Raw genomic sequence first — 12681 nt, 5'->3', positions numbered from 1 at the left:
ACGTGACCAGTTTTGCTCTCTCTTTGGAAATGTCTCTAATAAATTTTCAAGGTATTTTTTTTTTCTGTAATCAGGTTTCATGTAATTTGCATGATGTATAAAAGTTAGCTGCAGAAAGCAAGCCAGAATTTTGGCAGTACCAATTTGGTAAGTTAATATAGCTTGGCAAACATTCCTTTTGTTCGTTGGACACAGATTTAAAGATACTGTTTTACGATTTAAACAGCGAGAGAAAAGCTGTGTTTGGCCCAGAGATTTGTTAATCCTGGAGCTTCATTTCTCTTGCCGCAGGGTTTTCTCCCCATTTTTGAGGTAGATTCAGCCATCGAAGAACTTGATAATTTCTAAGTTTATACGTGAGAGGTTTGAAAATGTGAAGTTCCATTTGCAACATCGCCAGAATTCTTGGCACTTAGTTTTGAAGGCTCAGTATTGTTCAGTATGGTAATGCATATCATGTGTTTTTGTTTAACAACTTCAGTGACGCTGAAATTCTTTGGTGAAAAATGGTAAATTCACTGAAAAAAATCATTGTAACTTTTGGGTTTCTTAATGTAGCATCTAAAAGGTATCTATATTAAAGCATTTAAATTGCATCCAGCTTGAGTCTGACTTTTTTTTTAGCTTCTTTCTTTACAGTGAAATCTGTTGAACGGTACTGAAGATTTACCTTGCTAAGCACCTGTGCCGTGTTGGGGAGGGTCTTTGTAAAATAGTGACTCCTTACCCCAGTGCTTAGGGGTGCTAGGAAGAACCAAGCCATTGAAGCAAACTGTTTTTGCGGGGCAACGTTGAGTGAGCGTTGTCCTTCGGCAGAAAGTTCCCGAGGCTGGGCCAACTGTGCCCCAAGTTTTGCCTGGTTCTACCTAAGTGAGCCCTGCGGGGGGCGGTCATGGCCAAGGGCTTGTGGACACATGCTGTGTATCACTGGACACACCTTCCTGTATCTGTGAAAACTAGAAGGCCCAGGATAGGATCATGACCACCTTTGAGATATATTGAGAGTTTCTGTGAAGTTTACTGACCTCTAGTGGCACTGAGGCTTGTGCTAAAGTACTGCCACGTTTATATTTATCTTTCACTAATATCTTTTAAAAGTATGTTTTGTTACTGTCCTTTAAAATAAAAAACCCAACAAACCTTATCCTTATGTTAGACAGATTGATAAATAACACAGATTATAACCTCATGTTATAAAGGTTTCTGTCTCATTCTGCTTGTCTCCTCTGCTGGCTCTTTTTCCCTCTCTCCAGCCACGGGGGTCCCTTAGGGTTTTGTCCGGGCTCTCTGACTGCTCCCTCTATCCTTGTTGTGGGGAGCTCATAGGCTCCATGGCTTCAGTGGCCATCTTGATGATTCTCGTTAACTTTCCTTTCCTTTCCCAATTTCTCGTCCCCTCATCTGTCATCTCCAACTGCCCTTCTTCAGGACCTCAGGTGAATGTCCTGCATCTACAACTCTCCATGTCCGGAACAGAGCTCATTCTCTTTCCTCCTTACCCCTCCGCTCCCCCCACTTCCCACTACAGTCAAAGGAACACTCTCCTCCCCGTCCCTCAGGCTCCCAACCTGGGTGATCCTTGCTATTTCTTACTCCATCTCCAAACTGCTGGTGAGGCTTGTAGAGTCTTCCTTTGTCACATTACTCAAATACACCCTTTCTCTCCTCTGACACAGGTGCAGGGGCCTAGCATGCCCTACCTGGGCAGTAGCTGCTGATCAGTCTGCCTCGATTCAGCCACTAAAGTGACCTTCCTAAAGTGCAGTTCTGATCACACCATCTTCCCTTCCTCAACCCCCACACTCGATGTGGAAAGCCCCTAATCTTTCCTCCAATTAGAAACCAGATTACCTAATTTTGTGTCCTGGTTTGTATCCTGTTAATTGGTTTTACCACATAAAAATCGTTTTCTGGTTTCAGTCTTAGAATTGATTGGAGTCTATCGACTGTTTATTATGCCTATTTTGCTAAAAAATCATATGGTTCAGATTGTGTTTACTCAGTTATTATTAGTCATCTGCCACACCCCCATAGCTGGAACACTGTTTTCTGACCAGTGACCTTCCTGGCTTTTTTTAGGTCCCAGGCAAAATCCCACCTTCTATTGGAAGTCTTTCTCAGCCCTTTTAATTCTAGTGTCGCCCCTCTGCCATTTCTTACTTATGGTATATATCTCACTTTGTATATATTGATTAGCATGTTATCTTCTATAATACATTGTAAGCTCCTTAAAGGCACGGTGTTGGCACTTAGCACAATGCCTTACACACAGTAGGAGCTTAATCAATGTTTATTGATTGATTGCCTTGCTCAGACTCTTTTGCTTCAATGGCTTGGTTCTTCCTAGCACTCCTAAGCACTGGAGTAAGGAGCTGTGCTGTGCTCCTCCCACCTCCCTCTTTTCCTATCAAATTCTTCTCTACCCTAAAAGCCAAATCTTCTACAGGCTTTCGAGAGCTGATCCCCCAGAACCTAGACCTATTCACAATGACCTACTTACATTTCCCAAGATTAATGGAAAATTAACATCCAAAACAAGGTGAGGTAGGAGGAAAGCACTTAGCTCCCCTAATAAACTCACTGTGAAGCTTTGAGGTAGAGAGAGCCCATCATGGCACTGAGTGAAACTTTCAACATCCTGAAAAAAACTAATGGATGTGGTTTGTGAATCACTGTGTATTTTTCTCATTTGTATTCTATTTTTCCAAATGCATGTAAAGATAGTTTTCAATATTCATTTTTGTAGACTTTGTATTCCACATTTTTCTCCCTCTTATCTCCCTCTTCTCCAAGACAGCAAGCAATCTGATATAAGTATGGCAATCCTTTTAAACCTATTTCCATATTTATCATGTTGTGCAAGAAAAATCTGACTAAAAGGGAAAAAAAACATGAGAAAGAAAAAGCAAACAAATAGAAGATGAAAATACTATGCTCTGATCCACATTCAGTCTCCATAGTTCTCTCTCTAGATGTGAATGGCGTTTTCCATCCCAAGTCTATTGGAATTGTCTAAAATTATCTTGTTGAAAAGAGCCAAGTCCATCACAGCCGATCATCACATAATCTTGTTGTGTCTGGATCTCCTGGTTCTGCTCATTTCATTCAGCATCGGTTCCTGTAAGTCTCTCCAGGCTGCTCTGAAGTCATCCTGCTGGTTGGTTCTTACAGAACAATAATATTCCATAACATTTGTATACCACAATTTATTCAGCCATTCTCCAGCTGATGAGCATCCACTCAGTTTCCAGTTTCTTGCCACAAACGGCTGCCACAAACATTTGGTCCTTTTCCTCCTTTATGATCTGTTTGGGATACAGACTGTGTTTTTTGGGGAAAAAATAGAGAATGGTATCCCTGATCTGGAGAGGACAAATGCTGTCTTTCAGCCTGTGGGTGTCCCTTAAGCCATCCCCTTTCTCTGAAAGACACTCCTCCTCTTTAGAATCCCTAGCTTTGTTCAAAGCTCTCACACACACCACCCTTCTGAATTCTGTCAAGTGTTTAGTTCCTCCAGTCCCCAGTTACCTTAGACTTAAAAAACCACCCCACAGTTAGAATATCCAGTTGGTTCTCATAATTTGTGATAATTACGTTCTATGAAGTCAACATGAACACTGAATTAGCAAATACCATAGCTCATACAGGAAATACAAGTTGGTTCCCATGAGCCTTCTCGCTCAACATTTATTCATCACTTTCTGACATGGCCTCACACACGGTGGTGAATGTTCCATACTGTGGTTTCATTAATAGTTATATGTAGTATATAATATGGAATTATGGAGTAGTAATAACTGCTGGCCACAGCACACCTGAAGGCAGTTCATCTGGCTTGTGCATCTTCTCCAGAGGCTACATCATCACCTTCTTGGCTTAGTAACATTTCTCAACATTAATACCCTGTGCTCAGGGCCCATTTTAAACACCTAAGTAATTAATAAGCAGCAGAAAAATATGAAAACATGACAGTAAATTGATTGTAAAAGGATACTGGATTGCAGTGTGAAAGCTGAACCAAGAAAACAGAGCTGTTGCTTTGTCCAGCTGTAGCTGGGAATGAGGACATGGGCAGCAAAGTTTTTACTGCTCTGGTCATGATCGTGAATGACCATGAAAGATCCATGATTATTGATATTGGGGTTATAGATATTTGTTAGTGAGTAGACAAGTGTTTAGTAAGAATCCACAGATGTTAAGGATCAACTACTTACATTGGTTGTTCTTGTCTCCTCCAATAAAACGTAAGGTTCTTGAGAGCAGATGCAATTTCATTTTTGTCTCTGTATCCCTCCTGGTTGGCAGTTTTGGGCACATGGTAGGGGCTTAATAAATGCTTATTATTGGTTTTCTGTTTTATAAATTATTTTCACAACTAAGCATTTTCTTTCTTCCCATCTCCCCCTATTTGAGAAAGAAAAAAAAAATTCCCCAAGTGAGATAATGTATGTAAAGCATTAGCAATCAATTTTTTGTTTAAATCTTTTCACTTATTATTTATTTTTTTCTCCCCACTTCCCTGAAAATAAAAAGGGAAAACAAAACCCACATAACAAATAAGTCGACTTAAGAAAAATAAATTTCCACCTTGGCCATGTCTAAAATGTGTGTCGTTCTGCTTCTTGAGTCCATTTCTTCTTTTTGTCATGGATGAGTAGGATTCTACATCATCATTGCTTTACTAAGACTTTTTAAGCCTTCAAAAACTGTCTTTTTGTTTTTAACAATACTGTTGTTTTAGTATAAATGGTTCTGGTTCTACTCCATTCTATATCAGGTCAGCTGAACCAGAGATTTCTCTATTGTTTCTCTTCTCTTTTGTCTTAGCGAATAATAGTATTCCATGATGTTCATAGACCACAACTTCTTGCTCCATTTTCCCAAGTGATAGATACCACATTAGTTTTAAGTTTAGATATTTGAATATTTTTATACTTAAAGAACCTTTTCTATCTCCTTGATCTCTCTGGTACATAGGCTTAATAGTGGTATCTTTAGCTCAAAGGGCATACCCAATTTAATAATTTTGGGCATAGTTTGAAATTGCCAGAATGGCTAAGCTAATTCACAGTTCCATCACCATTGTATAGCTGTATTTGTGTTCATCAAGACCCTTTACTATTTTTTATTTTCATTTTTTGGGTTGTGAGCTGGAGCCTCATAGTTACTTTTAATTGTCATTTTACTAATTATTAGTGATTTGGAGTACTTTTCCCATATGACAATAGCTTGGATTTCTTTTCTTAAGAACTACCTCTACCTATCCTTTGATCACTATAAATTGGGAATGGCTTTTGTCCTTAAAATTTGAATCAATTCCTTATATATTTTGGAAATGAGGTTTTTATCAGAGTAATTTGCTACGAAGACTTTTTCCCAAGTTAACTGCTTCCCTTCTAATCTTCAATGGTTTTGTGTATATTAAAAAAAAGTGACTGTCCCTTGCTGCTCATGAAACCTCATCATAGATTTGATAAGTAATTTTTTTTTTACTTGCTCCTCTAATTTGTGCTGTGACCTTTTATATCTAACTCATGTATCTTATCTTTTTGGAGCTTATCTTCAATTGTATGAGATAGTATTCTGAACCTAATAATGTCTGCAAGATTGTTTTTGTTGAACAGCAAATTCTTGTGCCTTTGCCTTTGGATTACTTGGGTACCAGGTCTCTAGTTATATGCCTATTCCACAGATCCATGTTTCCATTTTGTTGGGATGATTACCCCTTTGTATCGTTTGGTATCTGATATGATTGGTACTATTAGGCCACCTTCCGCTTGCTTTTTTCATTTATTCTCTTGCTATTCTTGACATTTTATTCTCTCAGTAAATTTTGTTCTTATTTTTCAAGCTTTGCAGGATAGTTCTTTGGTAGCATTTGGTACGGCACAAATACATTATATTTAAGTAGCATTGTATTTTAAAGTTTTTGACTCATTCTACCTAGGAGTAATTAGTATTTCTCTAATTATTTAGGTCTGTTTTTACTTCCGTAAACAGAATTTTAAAGCTGTGCTCATATAATTTTTGTGTGTCTTAATAGACACCCAAGTTACAGATTCTGTTGTCATTTTAAATGGCATTTCCTTTTCTGTCTTTTCTTGCTGGGTGTTACTGGTAGTGTTCAGAAACTCTAATAATTTGCTTAAGTTTATTTTATATTCTGCAACTTTATTAATGTTTTTTATTACTTCAACTAATTTTTAGGTGATTTTGAAAGGATTATGGGAAAATGGCAGGATAAGGCAGAAAATAACCTGGCTCTCCCAAATTCCCCTCCAAGTATTTTATAATAATGCTTCCAGCTGTATTTTAGAGTGGTGAAAATAATGAAAAATTGGGGTGGAGAAATTGTTCAACCAAAGACAATTTGGAAAGTGGTTAGAAAAGATCCGACCTCCTGGGCTGATGAGGCAGGAAGCAAAGTGCAGATACCACAGCCGGCAAACAGCTGTTTTGGAGGCAGCAGCAGCAGCAGCAGCTTCAGCAACGTTCACTCCATTGACCGTGGAGAAGTCAGACAAACGACCAGGGAAAGACTTCAGGGGACCTGCTGACCAGAGGCAGCCTTAGGCTTGACTGTAGTGAGGAGCAAAGGGGTAGTTGCAGAGGATGGGGGTCTTGCTCTCGATGCTGGAACAGAGGGGAGCGATTGTGGTCCTAATCTGGAGTGGGGGGACAAACCCACCCTGTGGCTTCAGCTTTTAGGAGATGGTGACTGGCGATGCATTTGCATTTCTGGGGCTTCTGAAAGTGAGTGTGTTTATGGTGGTGATCTATGGGAAGGTTAGTCGTGGCTCGAGGCGGAGAGGAGGCTCACAAACCAAGGCATAAGCCAGAAGTGCAGTGACCACACCTGGCTCCGGATCAGTCCAAAGTCCAAGATCCCCGATTGATCTCTGAAGATAAATTCGTGAAAAACTTGAAGCTTGAGACCTTCTGCCCCACAACCTGGGAGAAGAGCCTGATCCTTACATAAAGCCAACAGGGAAGAAATGGACTTAAAAATCTCTCGTTCTTTCCCTTCTGTTAGCCCTCTGTTACCTTCCTCCTAGAATGGAGGCTCCTTGGGGCAGGGTCTGGCTATGGAATGACATTCATGTTGTGAAACTTCTGTAACATAATTAATAGGGAATCAGGGAGGGGACTTGGGCTGCCCAATAGGAAATAACATGGTGCTTTGGAGTTTCAAAGGTGTGTCTGGGCACACCTGGGCACCCATTCTTGCAAGAATGTAAAACAAATCTTTCTCACATTCAAAAAGAAAAAAGAAATGGACTTCAGAAAGTGTTTAAAAATAAAAAAATCTAACCCGGATGGTTGGTGGGTTGTCCTTTGTTCTTGAAGAGGCCCAAACTGGCCTCCCTTTTCAGAGTTAAGGTGCGCTGTCTCATTGGCTGATCGGAGCAGGACGAGCTTAGAAGGCCCGGCCACAGGTTGGTAAATAGTCCTTGGGAACGTTGGAGTGGAGGGTGGTCCATCGCACGCTTCTTTTGGGCCATTGCAGTTTTGCTTTGCCTGGAGAGCACAGTGCTTTCTTGGTTGCAGACGCACCATGCTGGCGGCCTGTCGTCTCGCAGGTCATGGAATAGATTCTAGAATTCTTTAGAGACCTTGACAGTGACCTCTGAGCACCTTGGGGGTCATGGAATAGATTCTAGAATTCTTTAGAGACCTTGACAGTGACCTCTGAGCCCCTCGGGAGCACTTGCCTCAGGTGAGTTCTCTATAACCAGTCATTTAGGCAAGCAGATGTCGGCTGGCCTATTGGAATGGGCTCTCTGTAGCAGGATTTGAACGCTTGGCTATCTGGTTTGGGAACGGACTCCGTGTTCGGCACTTCCTCTTCCCAGGTGATCTTCAGAGTCTTAAGACAAACCAAAGAGAAGCGATTGGTTTCCTGATGTGTCCCTGGCTGGACTGTTCAGGTTTCCGAGATGGGCCACAAGGAGTCAGCCCATGGCTCTGTAGACCTTCAGTTGGGGGGCCAGCCTAATGCTCTTCCTCTTTCCCACATACCCCACACGCCATTTTCCAGCACATGCTGATATTGTCCATGGGTAATTAGCCTGTAGGGCTCAGTTGTCTGATTCTTGCACCTGCTCAGTTTCAGCCCTTTACAGCTGGACCCCAACTCTGAGAGCTGCCTCCTCCTTTTCTGCTCCTCCGTGGCCAGCCATGTGCTGACCCCTGCATCAAACTGCTCCCCCTTAGAGAAGCGCTCTAGTTTGTTAACGGGAAGTCTTCTGGTAGTCTCTGGGGTTGCTGCTTTTGTTGAATGAGAATGTTTAGCTTGGAGGAGATTGGTCTGGCCGAAGAGGCCACAAATTATTGTCATCACCCTCTCATCCTGTCTCTTCCCTTTACAATGACATAGTCTCTTAAATGCCATCGTTTGCCATAAGGATGCATCCATGGAGTTTTCTTTTGTTTAGGTAAATGGAAAACAGTGTTGGTGATGACAAGGGCATGAGGTGCACAAGTCTTCCTATCTCCCTTCCTCCCAAGGACTCCCTGCCATGTCTCTGCCTACCGTTGTATTAAAATCACCCAGAATTACAAGGTTTTTTCCTTCTCCCCATCATGGATTGTTGACGGCACAGCACTTCCCTAAAAGTGGCAGTAGCATTGTCCTGAGTCTGTTGTTTACTTCTTCAGGGAGACACACAAGCTTGTTGGATAAATTATTTTTTATCTCAAAACCTGTGCCAGCTTCACGGCCCTCCCAGTCACTGAGGTCACTCCTGAAAAATGTGTATTCGGCTCTGACTTCTGGCCTTCATTCGCTACCTTAATTCACTCAGAGGCTATTATTTGGATGCAAGACCTGCTGAGTTTTGTTGCAGCAAAAATTGTTTGTCTTTCAAGGCTAATGGATTTTGCGTTGTCCATAAATGTGTACATTCTATGTAATAACGGTGAATAGAATCCTCTTTGCAAAAGATTTGTATTTTTGTTAGTTTTGCCCATGGGCTGAGAGTCCCACCTGCTGCAGCAGGCAGACCACAGTTGGGAGGAGCAGACAGTTTTTAGAGTGCCTTTTCTAGACCCGTGCTCACACCAGGAGTTGAGCAGTGTGGTCCTGCTTCGGCACCTTGGGGCTGCTGAAGCCACTCAGTCCAGTTAGAATATGACCCTCTGGCCTGGGCCAGCTGTGGACAGGGGTGTGACTACAGATCCCCTTGTATTCGCCTCTGTTGTGTTGTCATTTGCCTGTCACCACGAGTATTTGAGATAAATAGAAATAGTAAAATTGTATGGGTGATGTCTTTGGATTTGCACATAAATTGGATTTAAGTGATGCAGAGTCGGGTGACTCTCTTGCAGAGAAGTCCAATGGCAAGAAAAAGTCGAGACGACCAGCAATGAGGTGGGGTGCAGTGGATGACCTCTTCATTGTTGGTGTCTAACCAGACTTTACGGCACCTGCATCAGCTACCTTCATGGCCATTGAAACAAATTGTTCTCCCTTGCTGGTTGTCCTGGGGGATGTCTTTACGTGCTTGCGATTAACACCCTCTTAACTCACTGGTGGATTTGAGATCCCTCGGTTTCCCTCAACCTGGCTTAGTCCACATGCTGAAATGATTGACTGTGGTGTGGCTACTGTGCATGCTATGGTTTCTTATAGCCACGATGAGAATTGGATGAATCAGGTGGATGCCAAAAATGGAAAGTAGTCCTGCAAAGGAAAGGGTTTAGCAACACTCACACCAGTGGTACTGGTCTTTTCTGAAAACATTCTAAACAGATAGAACAATGATAAGAAGATCAGGATTTAACCTCAGAAGAAGATAGGGAAGTCAGAGTAGCGCGAATTAGGGTTAGGGTTAGCGACTTGTAAAGTTTCAAAGAAAAATTTTTAAATGGTCACAAGCCCAAAAAGAGTTCTTGGAAGATCATAAAAAGAGCTTTAAAAATAAAATAAAAGAGGCAGAGGAAAAATGAGGGAAAAATGAGTAGTGCAGTAAATCAAGAAAATTGTCAGTTATGAACAGAAAGAAGGAAACATGAAGTCACTTATGAAAAGTGAAAATAAAGGAAATTATAAAAAAACTTAACCAAATGGAAAAAGAAGAAACAAAGACTTACCAAAGAAAATTATACCTTAGCCATTAGAATTGGGCAAGGGAAGGCTAATGACTCTATTTTTTATTTTTTAAAATTATAACTTTTTATTTTAAAAATATATACATGGATAATTTTTGCCATTCACCTCTACAAAACCCTATGTTCCAATTTCCCCCCTCCCCCCAGTTGGCAAGTGATCCAATGTAGGTTTAACATGTGCAGTTCCTCTATACATAATTCCACAGATACAATGCTGCACAAGAAAAATCAGATCCAAAAGGGAAAAAAATGAGAAAGAAAACAAAATATAAGCGAGTGAAAAATACTATATTGTGATCCACATTCAGTCCCCATACCTCTCTCTGGGTGCAGATGGCTTTCTTCATCACAGACCATTGGAACTGGTCTGAATCACATCATTGTTGACGAGAACTATGTCAATCAGAATTGATCGTCATATAATCTTGCTGTTGTCATATATAATGATCTCCTGGTTTTGCTCATTTCACTAAGCATCAGTTCATGTAAGTCTCTCCAGTCCTCTTTTAAAATCTGATCATTTCTTACAGAACAATAATATAACATTCATATACCATAACTTATTCATTCATTCTCCAGCTAATGGGCATCCACTGGGTTTCCATTTCTTGCCACTACAAAAAGGGCTGCCAGAAACATTTTTGCAAATGTGAATCCTTTTTCCTCCTTTATGATCTCTTTGTGATAAAGCCCATTGCTGGATCAAAGAGTATGCACAGTTTGATAAGTCTAATGATTCTAGAAGGACATCAAAAGATAATAAAACAAAATCAAAAGAATAGAAAAAACCCAGAAGAGAACATAAAATATCTCATTTACAAAACAATTGATGAATAAAACAATTGAGGAGAGATGAGACTTAATAGATCATTTGAAAGTCGTGATTAAGGAAAGAGTCCAGATGTCATACTTGAAGTAACTATTAAGAAAAATTGTGCTGGAGTTTTAGAGCCAGAGGATAAAATAAAAAAAATTTAAAAATCCACTTACCACTTACCTGAAAGAAATCCCCAAATGAAAACTAACAGGAATCTCATAATTAAGTTTCAAAGCTCTCTGATCAAGGAGAAAATATTACAAGCAACTAGAAAGAATTCAAATATTGTGGAGCTGGAGTCAGGATAACACAAGATTTAAAAAAAATTAATAGTATTTATTTTTCCAAATATACAAAAAGTTTTCAATACTCACTTTTGCAAAACCTTTCCTTCCCTTACCCCCTTTCCCCTCCCCAAGATAGCAAACAATCCAATATAGCTTAAATATGTACAATTCTTCTAAACACAAGATTTAACAACTTCCATATTAAAAGATCAAATGGTATGGAATACAATATGCAGAAATAAAAAGAGTGGCTTTGCAACCAAGAATCTACCCAACAAATCTGAGTTTAAAATGGATAGTTAATGAATTAAAGAACTTTCACACATTCTTGAGGAAAATAACTGAACAGAAAATTTAACTTTCAAATACATGAATCAGGAAAAACCTACAAGGTAAATATGAAAGAATAATAAGGAATTTAAGTTAAACTGTTTTTTTTTTGAGTGATATGGGAAAACTCCTATGAGAGTTCTCATTAGTATGGTTTTATATATAGACAGAAGATTTGGGATTGAGTGGAGTATGATGGGTTGTCCTAAAAAATAAAATTAGAGGGCAAGATGGAATAATTATCTCAAATGATGCATGAATGTAAGAACTTTTACAAGTGGAGGGAAGCATGGGTTGGTGGGTGGGCTGTGGGAACCTTATCAGAACTAGGTTAACGAGGAAACAACATATACATATAATTTGGTATAAAACTTGTGACAATAAATAGAAGGATGTGGGGATATGATAAGGGAGAGACTCAAAAGGGTGTTTGGCTAGGAAAGCATTGGTCAGAAATAAATTAGATTTCTGAGCAGGGTGAAAAGGAGAGAAGGAGAGAGAGGGAGAGATAGAGACAGACATACACTGGGGGAAAAGATGCAGAACATATTCAACTAGTAATTATAACTTTGAACATAAATAAGAACTCACTCATAAAACAGAAATGGATAGCAGAATGTATCAAAAACCAGAACTCAAAAATAAATTATTATAGAAATGCATTAATGATTGAGAGATCCACATAGAGGAATGATTTAAGGAGTATTTATTATGCTTCAACTGATGTAAAAAAAAAAGCAGGGTAATAATCATCTTAGATAAAGTTAAAGCTAAAGTAAATTAATTATAGGTGGAAATGGATGGCAAAATTGTAATCGTGTGTGTCACAGGAGTGCAGGGCTGGTTTATTATAAGGAAAACTATTAATGCGTCTGATTATTTTGTCAATTACAAAAGCAACAACAAACATGTGATTGTATCAATCATATCAATTAATTCCTATTAAGAAAGAGTTAAAAGCATGGGTATAAATGGATTTTTCCTTAAAACTATAAGAAACATCTATCTAAAGCAATCAGCAACCATAATCTATAATTGATAAACTATAAGACTTCCTAATGAAATCAAGAGTGAAAAGTTACCCATTATCACTAATGTTATCAAATATTATACTATGCAGTAACAATGAGTAGAAAA

The sequence above is a fragment of the Antechinus flavipes genome, chromosome 2, assembly GCF_016432865.1.
Source record: "Antechinus flavipes isolate AdamAnt ecotype Samford, QLD, Australia chromosome 2, AdamAnt_v2, whole genome shotgun sequence".
Taxonomy (NCBI): Eukaryota; Metazoa; Chordata; class Mammalia; order Dasyuromorphia; family Dasyuridae; genus Antechinus; species Antechinus flavipes.
This window is presented reverse-complemented; position numbering follows the sequence as displayed.